Source organism: Symsagittifera roscoffensis, chromosome 4, assembly GCF_963678635.1.
Source record: "Symsagittifera roscoffensis chromosome 4, txSymRosc1.1, whole genome shotgun sequence".
Taxonomy (NCBI): domain Eukaryota; kingdom Metazoa; phylum Xenacoelomorpha; order Acoela; family Convolutidae; genus Symsagittifera; species Symsagittifera roscoffensis.
The window spans coordinates 34,409,008-34,423,132 of record NC_087065.1 but is presented as its reverse complement, the minus strand read 5'-3'; the positions used below and the strand labels follow the sequence as shown (position 1 = coordinate 34,423,132).

The window sequence follows — 14,125 nt, the reverse complement described above, 5'->3', positions numbered from 1 at the left end:
GGTTGCAAAAACTTTGGTTGTTTTTGGCTTAACTGGTTCCTTGTTTTTTGCCTTAGAGTTAAGTACGCGTAATTTTTCATGCCCCTCGGCCTTTTTTTTCAACCAGTTATTAAAGTCTAAGAGTGTTGGTCGCTGCCAATTATGCCTAACAGTATGCATTGACCAAGCTTCCTTCAGGTTAGGTGGAAGTTTACTAGCAGCTTGGTTTAACAGGTTAAAACTCTTTAGATCATCGTTGAATGACAATGATTTGAAAACTACTACGAGGCCAGATATGGCAGAAGAGAAACTGATGACATTTTCCGAACTGTGCATCTTAAGTGGTGGAAAGGTACTCAGCTTATCAAGACGCGCGCCAACAATAGCGTGTGGTTTCCCAAACTTCCGTTGCAAGATGGCCAGTGCATCTTCGTACATAACACCACTATAACTAAATTCCGCAATTGCGGTTTTTGCTTTGCCTGTGACGAGTGTTTTTAAGTATGTCAGTTTCGTATCATCGGTGAGAGCAGCGGAATCAAAGGTGGACTTAAATTGACCAAACCATTTGTGCCAGTTTAACGGGTTGCCGTCAAACTGGGCTATTTTCCACTCAGCAAGATGATCTTTGCGGCTATGCATTAATAAATCCGCCAACTCACGTGCGGAGAGAGGTCGATCCGAAGAACAACCTTGGTTCGGATAAGCGGAAGACGGTGCGTAGTTTTCGTTGACTGGCTGATAACCAGTATTAAAATAATTGACAAAATGCGCAACATGTTGGTGATGAACTGACGGAGTCTTAAAATACACAGTCCCACCACTGGTATACGGGGCGGCGGTGGTACACGGTGGGACAACAGTTGTCCTGTAGAAAAAATGTTTCCAGCATTACAACACTGAGCATGCGTGACGATTGGAGTTGTAGCTGCCAATCGCCATAAGTTTGCATCACTTGTATAGTAGTCGTTGATATTGGGTGACACAGTATAAGGTACAGAGGGAGCATAATGTTCAGTATGGAATGGCGCCGCATGGCAATGAGGTGCCGAAAGGAAACCGGCGGTGGGTTTACTCCAGAAGAGGAGAAGTCACCACCAGAAAATGCAGGTGACAACGAAACAAAACCAGTACCGGGTTGTGCCGGTAACATTGGGACAGGTAATGATTCCGGTTGCCCGTTGGCAAAACTACCATTAGTTATGATTCAACTCATGGTCTGTAAAGGAACAGCAGACAGTGGTGGTAACACTTTTGCACCAGAATGAATTTTGTTAAATGGGAATGAAACAGATGTAGCAGAAGCTTGCAATGGCAAAAGGCTGGCACTGCCAAATTGAGGCAAAACCCGATGTCCATGAATATGGGTTCCAGGGTAACTCAATGCTGTGTGCCCATGGTTATGAGTATAACTTGTGTTTATTGCATGAGCGAGGTTGGTGGAAGTAGTCGGTTCTGACGAAATTGGTACAGGAGTCAAGGCCAGCAAACCTAGCGCACTAGCACCGTCAGGAGGTGTCTGTGAACTAACAGAGTCTATACAATCATTAGTTCGATTGATGCTACTTTTGAAACAGGTAGACTTACTCCTGTCGAGTTACTTTCCACTACCTTCTCGATAACCTCAGATGAACTGTCCTCATGTTCAAACGCTTTCACTTCTATTTCAATTAGTTGCTTTCGATGACTTTCAGCCTATTGCTATTGTTCCAGCTGACTTTGTTTGAACTTAAGACGGTTCTGTTGCTCTTTAAGTCTTGTAGAAAATTGATACTGCCTTCCAACTCCTCATGGCGTTGTTTTACGAAAGTTAACTCAGGCGGTTTCTCACTTGAGAACATAGTGCGAACAGTCGACGTATGACGAGTGGAAGCAGATTCATCAGACGTATGCGAGTCAAGCTTTCTACTATCCTTAGAAGTATTAGAGACCTGAGACCTGTTTTCAGATACTCGTGCTTCTATGTCTCTTGTTTTGTGCGAGCGTGAGGATGTCTCAGACCTAGTTTGTTGTAAAGATCTCTTGCTTCCTGTAATGCCGGGTGCTGGGAATGACAAAGGTTCAAGGCTCATCTTGTAACTCCGAGCTTCACCATTACTTTATTGTTCATTTCGGTTACTTTCTTGAGCCCAAGGTCTTGCTGAGCAAAAATTTTTCAGGGTTTTCCATTTTTCCCGCTCACCTGAATAATTGCTCAGTCACTTCAACAGCTTTCTCCAACGCAATTTTATATTTGTAAACAGATTTATCAATTTCTGTGGTGCGAGTATTGTTCTCAACGTACTCAAGTAATAATGAATGACCTTTAAGCAACTCTTTTTCTAGATTTAGACGGGTTTCAAAAAACGTGCGTATCATATTTTGGAATTTTCCGTCCATGGTTTTCACAAATTGACAATATTTTAAGGATGCTCAACAATATTTGGATTCTGGACTTGCGCCGCATGGCAATGAGGTGTCGAAAGAAAAACGGTCGGTGGGATCGTATTTGGTGTACCACGACGCGCAATGAACCGTTCAATGCCCATGACACAAAAACTAGCGTCCAGAGATGGTACAATCTCAAGGTGTACAGCCCTGGTGGTGAGGCAAGTGAAAAGAAATCCACATCGTTTTTCAGTGCTTCTGCGAACCGGAACATAAAGCGGTCCAAAATAATCCACACCCGTATGATTAAAGGGTGGTTGCTTATATCCGAGATGTTCGACAGGTAGATCGGACATAATAGGCTGGATGGTACTTGCTTTGCGTTTACGGCATGTTACACATTGATTTTCGATAAACCGAAGTATTTGACGCAACCCAAGTATTGCATATTTCATATTTAAAACGGAGCGCATGTAATCTAAAACTTGATGAAAATGCTTATGGTGGAGGCTGCGGGCCAACAAACGAACTAGGGTGTGTCCGGAGCCGAGTAAAGTTGGGTGTCTCGGTATTCACTGAGCGCACAATCCGTCCGGGGAACGAATGATACCAGCGGGACCAATAAATGGCGAGTATGTGGCAATTTTACTACTATTCTTAATGGGTTTGCCAGCGGAGAGTGTCTTTAACTCAATGGGGAAGGATTCCATCTGAATAAGATGAATCAATTTGCTTTCTACAATATCAAGTTCAGTGGGGCCGGTGATTCGTAGGTCCTTATCGCGAAAATGCTTATGTGAAGGCAGCATCCTCAATATAAAAGCGACTACTCTTTTATATCTCGTAAAGGAACTGAACCTTTTCCAATTGAGCTCGTGTTCGGGATGTTTGATGGATGTGACATCGGTGACGAAGGAAGTTGATGTCTCCAAGCAATTATCAACATCACAAGAAGGACCCTTCAAACAAATTTTTTTGATCACACGTTCGTCGGGTATCAGTAGTCCTGAGAATGATGGGAACAATAACCCAGCTGCTATCCTTGAGGGCTTTCGAAAAAACTCCCCGCGTACCGGTATCAGATGGATTATCGCCGCTCAGAACATGGTGCCACTCATCAATAGTGGTCGATTCCAGGATTTCGCCGACACGGTTAGCGACGAAAACAGGTAATTTTTCAGTGGAGTTTAGCAGCTGCAAAACTGTAGTACTATCTGTCCTCATGTAGACATGATTAATGCAGACAGTAAGGGCTGTCAGTATATAATCTTTCAGTCGTGTAGCAAGCATAGCAGCTTGAAGCTCTAGCTTCGGTATAAATTGCGCTTTTATGGGCGCAACGCGAGCTTTACCAAAGATGAAGGATATTTGAAATTTGTGCGAACTCCAGAGTCGCGCACGCAAAAATCCAACCGCACAGAAAACGTCCTGCGAGCTAACACCGAACACGTGGAGCTCAATTTGACGCACAGGCTCTGTGAAGTAACCACGGGTAATAGTCAATTGCCCTAAGAGAGGGAGACCGGAGTGCCACTCGAGAAACTTATCTCTTATGTCTTCCGGCAATTCGTCGTCCCAACTTTGGCCATTGATTTTCAAAATATCTGTAAGCAAAAGACGGGCCCTAACTGTGTTTGGAGTTTTTAACCCAACAGCGTCAAACACAGAAGAGACAAAACTCAAGACGGTTCCTTGAGTTATTGCCTTACCGAGAGGACAATCCACGCCTCTGCTAACAACCAATGTGTCTTTCACATGGTTCCATTTAAGACCTAAAACGTGTGATGATTGTTCGGTACCGTTACAAACTTCCTTGATGGGTGAAAACGAGGTTTCGTAATCCTCGTGGTTTATTGCTGAAATGATTTCATCAGCATTACTGACAAATTTAGTCAAAATAAATCCTCCCAACTTTAGTAACGAAACCAAATCGCGACTAATTTTAATTGCAGGGTAATGTTCTCGAACGAATCCAAGTATTCGTCCATGGAAAATTTTTCGTTTACGACTGATGCGGCCTCAAGGTATGTGGACATATTATCAGTTGCTGTTTTTCGCAACGCGAAATTGACACACGTAGGTGAGTCCTGTGCGCCGTATATATGGCAAATTGACAATATTTTAAGGATGCTCAACAATATTTGGATTCTGGACTTGCGCCGCATGGCAATGAGGTGTCGAAAGAAAAACGGTCGGTGGGTTTACTCCAGAAGATGAGAAGTAACCACCAGAAAATGCAGGGGACAACGAAACAAAACCAGTACCGGGTTGTGCCGGTAACATTGGGACAGGTAATGATTCCGGTTGCCCATTGGCAAAACTACCATTAGTAATGTTTGAACTCATGGTCTGTAAAGGAACAGCTGACGGTGGTGGTAACACTTGTGCACTAGAATGCATAATGTTAACTGGGAACGAAACAGATGGAGCTGAAGCTTGCAATGGCAAAAGGCTTGCAGTGTCGAACTGAGGCATAACTCGATGTCCTTGACTATATGTTCCAGGGTCACTCAATGCTGTGTGCCCATGGTTATGACTATAACGTGTGTTTGTTGCATTAGCGAGGTTAGCGGAAGTAGTCGGTTCTGACGAAAATGGTACAGGAGTGAAGGCCAGCAAACCTAGCGCGCTAGCACCGTCAGGAGGTGTCTGTGAATAAACAAAGTCAACGCAATCATTAGGTTGACTTACTCCTGTCGAGTTACTTTCTGCTACCTTGTCGCTAACCTCAGGTGAACTGTCCTCAAGTTCAAACGCTTTCATTTGCAATTCAATTGATTGTTTTTATGACTTTCAGCCAATTGCCCTAGTTCCAGCTGACTTTTTTTCGAATTTAAGACGGTTCTGTTGCTCTTTAGGTCTTATAGAAACTTGATACTGCCTTTCCAGCTCCTCATGGCGTCGTGTTACGAAAGTTAACTCAGGCCGTTTCTCATTTGATAACATAGTGCGAGCAGTCGACGTATGGCGATTAGAAGCAGATCTGTCAGACTTATGCGAGTCAAGCTTTCTTCTATCCTTAGACTTGTTAGAGACCTGAGACCTGTTTTCAGATACTCGTGCTTCTGAATCTCTCGTTTTGTGCGAGCGTGAGGATGTCTCAGACCTAGTTTGTTGTAAAGATCCCTTGCTCCCTGTAATGCCGGGTGCTGGGAATGACAAAAGTTCAAGGCTCATCTTGTAACTCCGAGCTTCATGCATTACTTTATTGTTCATTTCGGTTACTTTCTTCAGCCCAAGGTCTTGCTGAGCAAAAATTTTTCAGGGTTTTCCGTTTTTCCCGCTCACCTGAATAATTGCTCAGTCACTTCAACAGCTTTCTCCAACGCAATTTTATATTTGTAAACAGATTTATCAATTTCTGTGGTGCGAGTATTGTTCTCAACGTACTCAAGTAAAAATGAGTGACCTTTAAGCAGCTCTTTTTCTAGATTTAGACGGGTTTCAAAAAACGTGCGAACCATATTTTGGAATTTTCCGTCCATGGTTTTCACAAATTGACAATATTTTAAGGATGCTCAACAATATTTGATTCTGGACTTGCGCCATGAGGTGTCGAAAGAAAAACGGGCGGTGGGTTTACTCCAGAAGATGAGAAGTAACCACCAGAAAATGCAGGTGACAACGAAACAAAACCAGTACCGGGTTGTGCCGGTAACATTGGGACAGGTAATGATTCCGGTTGCCCGTTGGCAAAACTACCATTAGTAATGTTTGAACTCATGGTCTGTAAAGGAACAGCTGTCGGTGGTGGTAACACTTGTGCACTAGAATGCATATTGTTAACTGAGAACGAAACAGATGGAGCAGAAGCTTGCAATGGCAAAAGGCTTGCACTGTCGAACTGAGGCATAACTCGATGTCCTTGACTATGGGTTCCAGGGTCACTCAATGCTGTGCGCCCATGGTTATGACTATAACGTGTGTTTGTTGCTTTAGCGAGGTTAGCGGAAGTAGTCGGTTCTGACGTAAATGGTACAGGAGTGAAGGCCAGCAAACCTAGCGCACTAGCACCGTCAGGAGGTGTCTGTGAATAAACAAAGTCAACCCAATCATTAGTCCGATTATTTGCTACTTTTGAAATAGGTTGACTTACTCCTGTCGAGTTACTTTCTGCTACCTTGTCGCTAACCTCAGGTGAACTGTCCTCAAGTTCAAACGCTTTCATTTGCAATTCAATTGATTGTTTTTTATGACCTTCAGCCAATTGCCCTAGTTCCAGCTGACTTTTTTCGAACTTAAGACGGTTCTGTTGCTCTTTAAGTCTTATACAAACTTGATACTGCCTTTCCAGCTCCTCATGGCGTCGTGTTACGAAAGTTAACTCAGGCCGTTTCTCACTTGATAAGATAGTGCGAGCAGTCGACGTATGACGATTAGAAGCAGATTTGTCAGACTTATGCGAGTCAAGCTTTCTTCTATCCTTAAACTTGTTAGAGACCTGAGACCTGTTTTCAGATACTCGTGCTTCTGAATCTCTCGTTTTGTGCGAGCGTGAGGATGTCTCAGAGCTAGTTTGTTATAAAGATCCCTTGCTCTGTGTAATGCCGGGTGCTGGGAAGGACGAAGGTTCAAGGCTCATCTTGTTACTCTGAGCTTCATGCATTACTTTATCGTTCATTTCGGTTACTTTCTTAAGCCAAAGGTCCTGCTGAGCAAAAAAAGTTTTTCAGGTTTTTCCCGCTAACCTAATTAATTGCTCATTCACGTCAACAGCTTTCTTCACTGCAATTTTACATTTGTAAACAGAATTAACAATTTTTGCGGTGCGACTATTGTTTGCAATGAACTTAAGTGATAATGAGTGACCTTTAAGCAGCTCATTTTTTAGATTTAGACGGTTTTCGAATAACGTGCGTATCTTGTTTAAGAATTTTTTGTCCGTTTTTCACAAATTGACAATATGCTCACAGATGCTCACGAAATATAAAACAATTAATAAATTGAGATAGTGTTTTGGTAAGTAATTAAATTTGCATTATTATATCAACATTAGTTACAGGATTGGGAAACTTGACATCAACAGCCTATTTTGAAGCATTTATGAAGTTCAACAAAAAAAACCTGCTGAATCAAACAAAGACAAAGCCACTCTTTTCAATCCTTTCTTTCAAAGTGTCTTCTACGGAAACAAGCGATAAAATCAGACCATGGCCAGAGAGCTCTTTAAAAATTACAAATAACGGAAATGCAAATTTAAATGATACTTCAAATCATTAGGACCCGAAAATATTGGGAACAATATCCTCAAAAATTGTTATAAAACTCTACCGAAAGGCCTTCTATCATTCAAAAATGATAATTAATAAAATTGAACCCACCTTACGGGAAATTAAGTGGGTTATTTGTAAATCGCTTATAAGTATGGAAAGATATAAAGCAGATATGAGTAGTTATTGTCCGATGAGCCTGCTTTGCTGTATTTCCAAAGTTTTTGGTCAACTATTATATGATCAATTGTACGAACACTGCCGCCACAAAATAAATGAACATCAACTTGTTTTTCAGAAACAGAGATCAGCGGTGGTCCAACTCTTAATCTTTTTAGATTCAGTATCCAAAAAGTTTGACGACAAAAACGTGAAAGAACTCTCAGTCTTATATTTAGATATTGCAAAAGCCTTTCAAACAGTTGCACATCATTTACTTATCGTAAAATTGGAAAAATTTTTGGAGTAACTCCTGACTTCTTACCTTGATAATAGAAAACAAATCAAAATTGAAAACGATTCATTCGATTTAATAGAAATTAGTAGCTGTGTTCCCCAACGCTGTATAATAGGGCCTTTTATTTTTCTTTTTTTTCTTAATTTTATAAATGATTTAGCGGATGCGAGCCCGCACCTCAAAAATTACGAATTTGTGGATGCCTTAAGGCTGATTGCTCTGAATGAAGTTGACTTGGTCAACGAAGCTCGAGAACTCAATAAGTGGTGTCTTGATTATTCTATTACAACAAATGCAAGTAAAATGCAAATTGTCGAATCTTAAAAAAAATTTATCAGCCCAATTGAGTAATGCTGAAATGCTATCATTAACTGAGCAAAAGGACCTGGACCTCTTCATAACTCCAAGTTTAACATAGAAAAAAAATGCGAAAGCGTGCACAGAAGGCTTCAAGAGCCTTCTTCCAATTGAAACGGAATATATCCTCAATGCGTTCATGGGTTAACCAGTTCCACTGATATTTAGGCTACATAGTCCCAATAATAACTTACTACTCACAAGCTCGGTCATCATGTAGAATAATTATGTTGAAGTTTGAGCGTGTAATAATAATGGCCACCAAGTGGATACTAAACTGTGACCTTGATTAAAAAGAAAGATTCTGGAACTTAATTTATCACCATTAAGCCTTTACGTTGAAATGAACAATATTTTGTATATATCCTTGATTTCTTCCAATTATGACATATCCATAAACGTTCAAACCTGTAATAATGAGAAGGTTTGACAAGACAGTAGAAGCGAAGACTTGGTCAACAGTAACAGACTGATGAAATTTTTTTCCATAGAACAAGAATAGTATACATTGTCATCAAACACTACGAAAAGTACGGAAACCAACTTCACAAAATTCGATTATCCAACTATACAGTTATTAATTTGTCAGCAAATTCACTTATCTAAACAGATATACGTGGAAACTTTTTGCAAGTGCATCCAACAATTTGACAAAAATTGAAACTTAAACTTTATGTGAATATATGAATAATGGGACTCACAAACCCTTAACTACTATTCTACTAATACTTCTACTTTTAGCTGCAATGGTTGACAGCAAACACAAAACTGTCTTTTCGAGGTCCTGCAAGTTCAAAATTGAAAGGTTTTACTTTTATGAACTGATCTTTACCTAAATATTTATAAAAACAGTATAATACTTTGTCCCGAAAGGGCCTCGAACCCTCGCCGAACGATATTTTTTATATTTGTTTCGATTTTATGCGCAGTTGCGTTAGCCTCTCGGCCAATTTGGCTTGTCTGTCCTTTATTTACTGCCTTTAAGTTCACGCTTTCTTTAATTCATATTTCAATCAGAAACAAACATTCTCGGGCCCCGGAGCGAATTTTTACCAGAGGACGACCTAAAATCTTTGTAGCGGTTTTCAGGATTGCGGAGCGGGCGATCGCATTTTGCAATAGGTTAGACGAAGTGCTACTTTCGTCGACAATCCGAACAAGATCTACGCTCTTGAAGTCGTTTTCGGCGGGTTTGTGCCAGTTGTGAGGTTTGTTGAGAGAAGGCTCCTGCTCTCGTAACCATAGAGTGCATATGGCGGTGGCACATGATTTCGCGCGTAGGCAACGCTTGCAGTGGCAGAAGTGATCGTCCGTTACGATTGAAGGAAACGAAACAAAAAATGTCCCACTAAAAATGGTTAGGCGTAAAAGCCTCAAGCTCATTTGAGTCACTGCTAATGGGGGTAAGTGATGAAACTGTTGAACGAGGCAGAGAATTATTTGAGGAATTTTATCAGTCGTTTGAAGAAGTGAGGATCGAGTAGAACTACGTACAGAGTCTTGCAACTACGAACAGTTCGTTCCCACGAGCCATCATGGTGTGGCGCGGATGGACGGTTGTTTTTCCATTCTATTTCTTCAATTATAAAATCAGACCAGATAATTGATGGGGTTCGATGTCTTGCGATGAATCTTTCCACTGCCATCACTTAATAGCTAGCGTCCATTGTCAGAACTACTTCTAGGTGGATGGCTCTTGTAGTCAATTAGGTGAACAAAAAGCCCTGCTTCTCTCGAAACTCCGGCGAACCGTCACATAAAATGATCCAAAGTAGTTTACGCGGCAGTTATTAAACGGCGCCTGCCGGTATTCCAAGGGCTCGACTGGTAGTTCAAACATAAAGTTTTCACATTCCGTTTACGGCACATCACGAAGTTGATAGTGGTAAAAACGGCAGATCAATGTAAAATAAATTCCAGAAACGTTTTCGACATAAAAGTCATCATCAGCCAATCTAAAAAACAAAGCACCTGTAAAGCCGGAATGGAAATGGATGTGTAGAAATTACAAAAAATGTATGAAAACTAACATTAAAAAGAATATAAAAACAGCATCAGTTAAGACTCGAGTTAGTCATGTGACTAAAACAAACGGACTTAAAAAACCTCACAACTTGACTGTGAGGTACCGCTGCCGGTATTCCTCGCACGTGTTGAAGGCAGGTGTTCTCCTCGAAATATAAAGCGCTTCTAAGGTCAAAAATTTATTCGTGTCTAAGCATCTGTCCAAAATTCTTGCCTCAACTCCAGCCTTGTCTGCTCCGCATTTCTTTAGACGACTACCAATCGGGGCAGAGTCCCTAAGGTAATCAGTTTTTCGGGTGATCAGGTACCGGACGGTCTGTCCAACATAGCAGGAATTGCATCCTGGACAAGATATCTCATAAACCACCCTACTCGTCAAATACCTAGTAAAATCTGTTTTCAAAGTGGGAAGACAGGTTCTGAGTTTGCGGGTCGTGAATATTGTAGAAATACCCCAGTTTTGCAGCCTTTTCGCGAAAAAATCAGACCCTTTTCCTCGATACTGGAGCGGGATAACTGGTTTCTCGATACTTTCAGGCTTTATTGAATTGGTTGTTGCTTGTGTGGTCGTGTCCTGGTTTTCCTTTATTTTAAGAAGAGAATCTGTCACTATGGTTTCATAAAAAGCTGGAGAAAACTGATTTGCTTCCCAATCATTTTTTTGCTTTCCTCAAACCTTTATCAAAGTCCTCCCAAGTGGAAGTGGAGTGATCAATTCTGTGCACGGTGCCCTGAACAATGTTTCTCTTGTATTTTGTTGGCGCACAGGCGTGAAACCCAAGGGTGAGTCCAGTGTCTGTAGGTTTACTGAACCATTCTGTGCTGATAGTACGGCCGGACTGTCTAATAAGCATATCGAGAAAAGGAAGCGTCCCATTGAGCTGTAATTCTATTGTGAACTCCAGGTTTGGATGTATCGTATTCACATATGATAACAGGCGATCAATCTCAGCATCCTTGACCGAACGCAGGATGTCATCTACGTACCTACCAAATTTTTTGCTTTAGGTCTGGACGATACTGCACCGCAACCACAGTTCCAATAATTATCATCCATACCTTTGAGCTGGCGGATGGTTAAATTGGTGCATTTAAGATGAAACCATCGGTCACAGTCATCACAGCAAATAGAAAAACCTTCATCCAGGACCTCCAACGTGCACTTGCCACAGGGATAGCTGTCTTGTGAACCATTGCTGTTGAAGTTATCATGTGGTTGTCTGCTGATTCTCTCTTCGAAACTTTTCATCCAGATATTGGCAAGAATGACTGCTAAAGAAGGACTCATCGCTAACCCATCAGTTTGGATATACCATCTGCCATCACACATAAACTTGTAAACTTTTGAAGAAGATATTACAGCAAGACGGGATTTGGAAGATTTTTTTTTGGATTACACGAAATTGAGCTCAATAATGCGAAGAAAGGTCCTCAATTTCCAGTGGGTATAATCAAATTGGACGACAGAACGTAGATAGTCCAGAGATTTTTTTTTATTGTAATCAGAAGGTCAAAAGTATCATAGTAACCGAGGTTACAGTCATGAGTCCCTTCATCATGTATTCCAGTCAAAATCCTTGGATATTTTTAGATATGGAAGTGATAATGATAAAAGAAGATGACAAGTGTTTAAGTCTTTTCAATTAAAATCGACACGGGTTACGTTTCTTCAATAAGAATACGCAACTCGACACGAGATAATATAATATAAAAGTGTTACAAGTAAAAAATTTTGTCGAAAGTTATTTTGTCATTTATTGTTCTGAGTACGCAAGCGGCGTTCGCAATCTGTATTGCCAGGGAGATTCTCTGTTTTAAAAAGCTGCCTACTCTGGGTTCCTCAGTGCATATGCTTAGGTTCTTACAAGTCTTGCTGAAAAAAAATTCTGTGCTGGGGCCGGCCGCGCCCTGAATTTCAAAAGCTAGCGGTTGGAAAAGATATCCATCATTTACAAGATCTTTATAATTGTCAATTTTTCGCCCTTCCGGTTCAGCGGCAGCCGTACCAGGGTTACAAAGAGACCCGGCATTAATCCTATTAGGAGCTAAGGAGTCTACTACCGTTACATCCCACAAGAGCTGCTTACCGAGATTGTCAATGACATCCGAGATTTTTTCAAGCTCCTTAATTTTTTCGTCGAGCAATTCTTTTCGGCAAAGTTCGCCGATTGGAGATCCTAAAATGAGGAGTTCTTCTTTTGTTTTTATTTTTATTTTGGGGCATATTTTTCGAAATTGTGCTAAAATTGAATTATACTGTGTACTGGTAGTCAGTCACAAAAAACAAAGTTCACACTTCTCAGTGTTTAAGCTCAGGCCGTAAACTTGTTCCGATTTCAGAATGTTTTGAAGGTCCCGGAGTACTACCTTATAATCGTCGGCTAAATTTCCATCATCTAAATACCAGATGTTATTTTTTGACTCCAACTGTTTGACTAGTGTATGAATTGTTTCCGCAAAAAATGGTGGGGCTTCAGGATCACCTTGCTGAGTTCCGTCTTCTGACATTATGACAGAGCTTCCGTAAAAAAGGTAACTAAATTTACCATACGCGCAATGGGTGTAATTATACAATTCGGGGCGATTTGAATAAACATGATTCAGCATTGTTTCTCTGTTTAAAGAGTTAAAGGCATTCTTAAAATCTAGTTTTAAAAGAACAGTGCATTTTGGATTGTCGTCGCGTTCAATTAGGTTTCGAAACGAGTGCGCGGCTATTTCTGCTCCTCGTTTGGTACCGCATCCTACCTGTACGTTTTCGAAAAAAGTTTGTCGCTCGGAGAGGGCCTTGCTTCCAGCTCATTTAGACGCGATACGTCTCAGCGTGTTGCCTATGGCAATCGGTCTCAACCCTCCGTCTATTTTTATGAGGGCGATAAGCTTTGCGCCAAAAAAGAAAGGTCTTAGTGGTTCGAGTATTTTGCCATCTCCAATGAGGTTTATCAGCTTAGTAAGCGATTTCAGAAAATTAAGTCCTGCACTGCCATTCGACTTACTAACAAGATCTTTAAAAATTTGAGGAAATATTTTATCAGGACTTGCTGCTGATCCGTTTGGAAAGGACATTATCGCTTTGTATAGGTCGAAATCGGTTACGAAAAAACTATCCAACTTTTCTGGATTTGGAGCTGCAAATTTGGCTCGCTGCGGGTGCTTAGACAACAATTTTTGATAGTTATCAGTTGAAAATGGAGCTATTTTGTCCTCGAAGCAGCAAGCCTCATTCCTCCCTTTATATTTCCTTCATCGAGCTTACTACTTATTAACTTTATTCTCTGCTCGAGGTCACTCAGAGGCGGGCTTGAAACTTGGGGATGGGGTTTTGGAAGTGACACGTCATTTGCTCGAATTTTTTTTATTTATCATTGAACTCATGCTTGTGGTCTGTTTGCGTCCACTTCTTTTCGGTTGCTCCAAAAAAAAACAAGAACGACGCTAAAAAACGTTAGCCAATTTGTAACATCTTCTACATTGTAGACGATGTCATTTATTTTGTCCGACAGACTTTCCGCCAAGGGAACACGCGAGTCTTTTGGTACTCTTTTGAGTACTCGGACATTTGAGATGGCTGTATTAACATAATTGTCTAGCACTAAAGCATTACCTATTGTTGCTTTATTAACAGATTTTACATCATTGCATAAAAGACACTGAAACCATTGGTTTTTCTTAGAGTCGCTAAGAGAAATATTTACACAATTGATATGATACCAACTAGAACAACAATCAC

General features: G+C 40.9%; 2 protein-coding genes across 4 annotated transcripts in view; one reads left to right on the top strand and one right to left on the bottom strand.

Annotated features, from left to right (window-relative positions):
• The window catches only part of LOC134845226 (centrosomal protein of 152 kDa-like), a 152,511-nt gene that overhangs the window by 114,998 nt on the left and 23,388 nt on the right, over positions 1-14,125 (top strand). The gene's annotated exons all lie outside the window — the stretch shown is intronic.
• Positions 1-14,125, bottom strand: part of LOC134845227 (retinoblastoma-like protein 2) — a 179,391-nt gene that overhangs the window by 164,846 nt on the left and 420 nt on the right. The window lies entirely within an intron of this gene.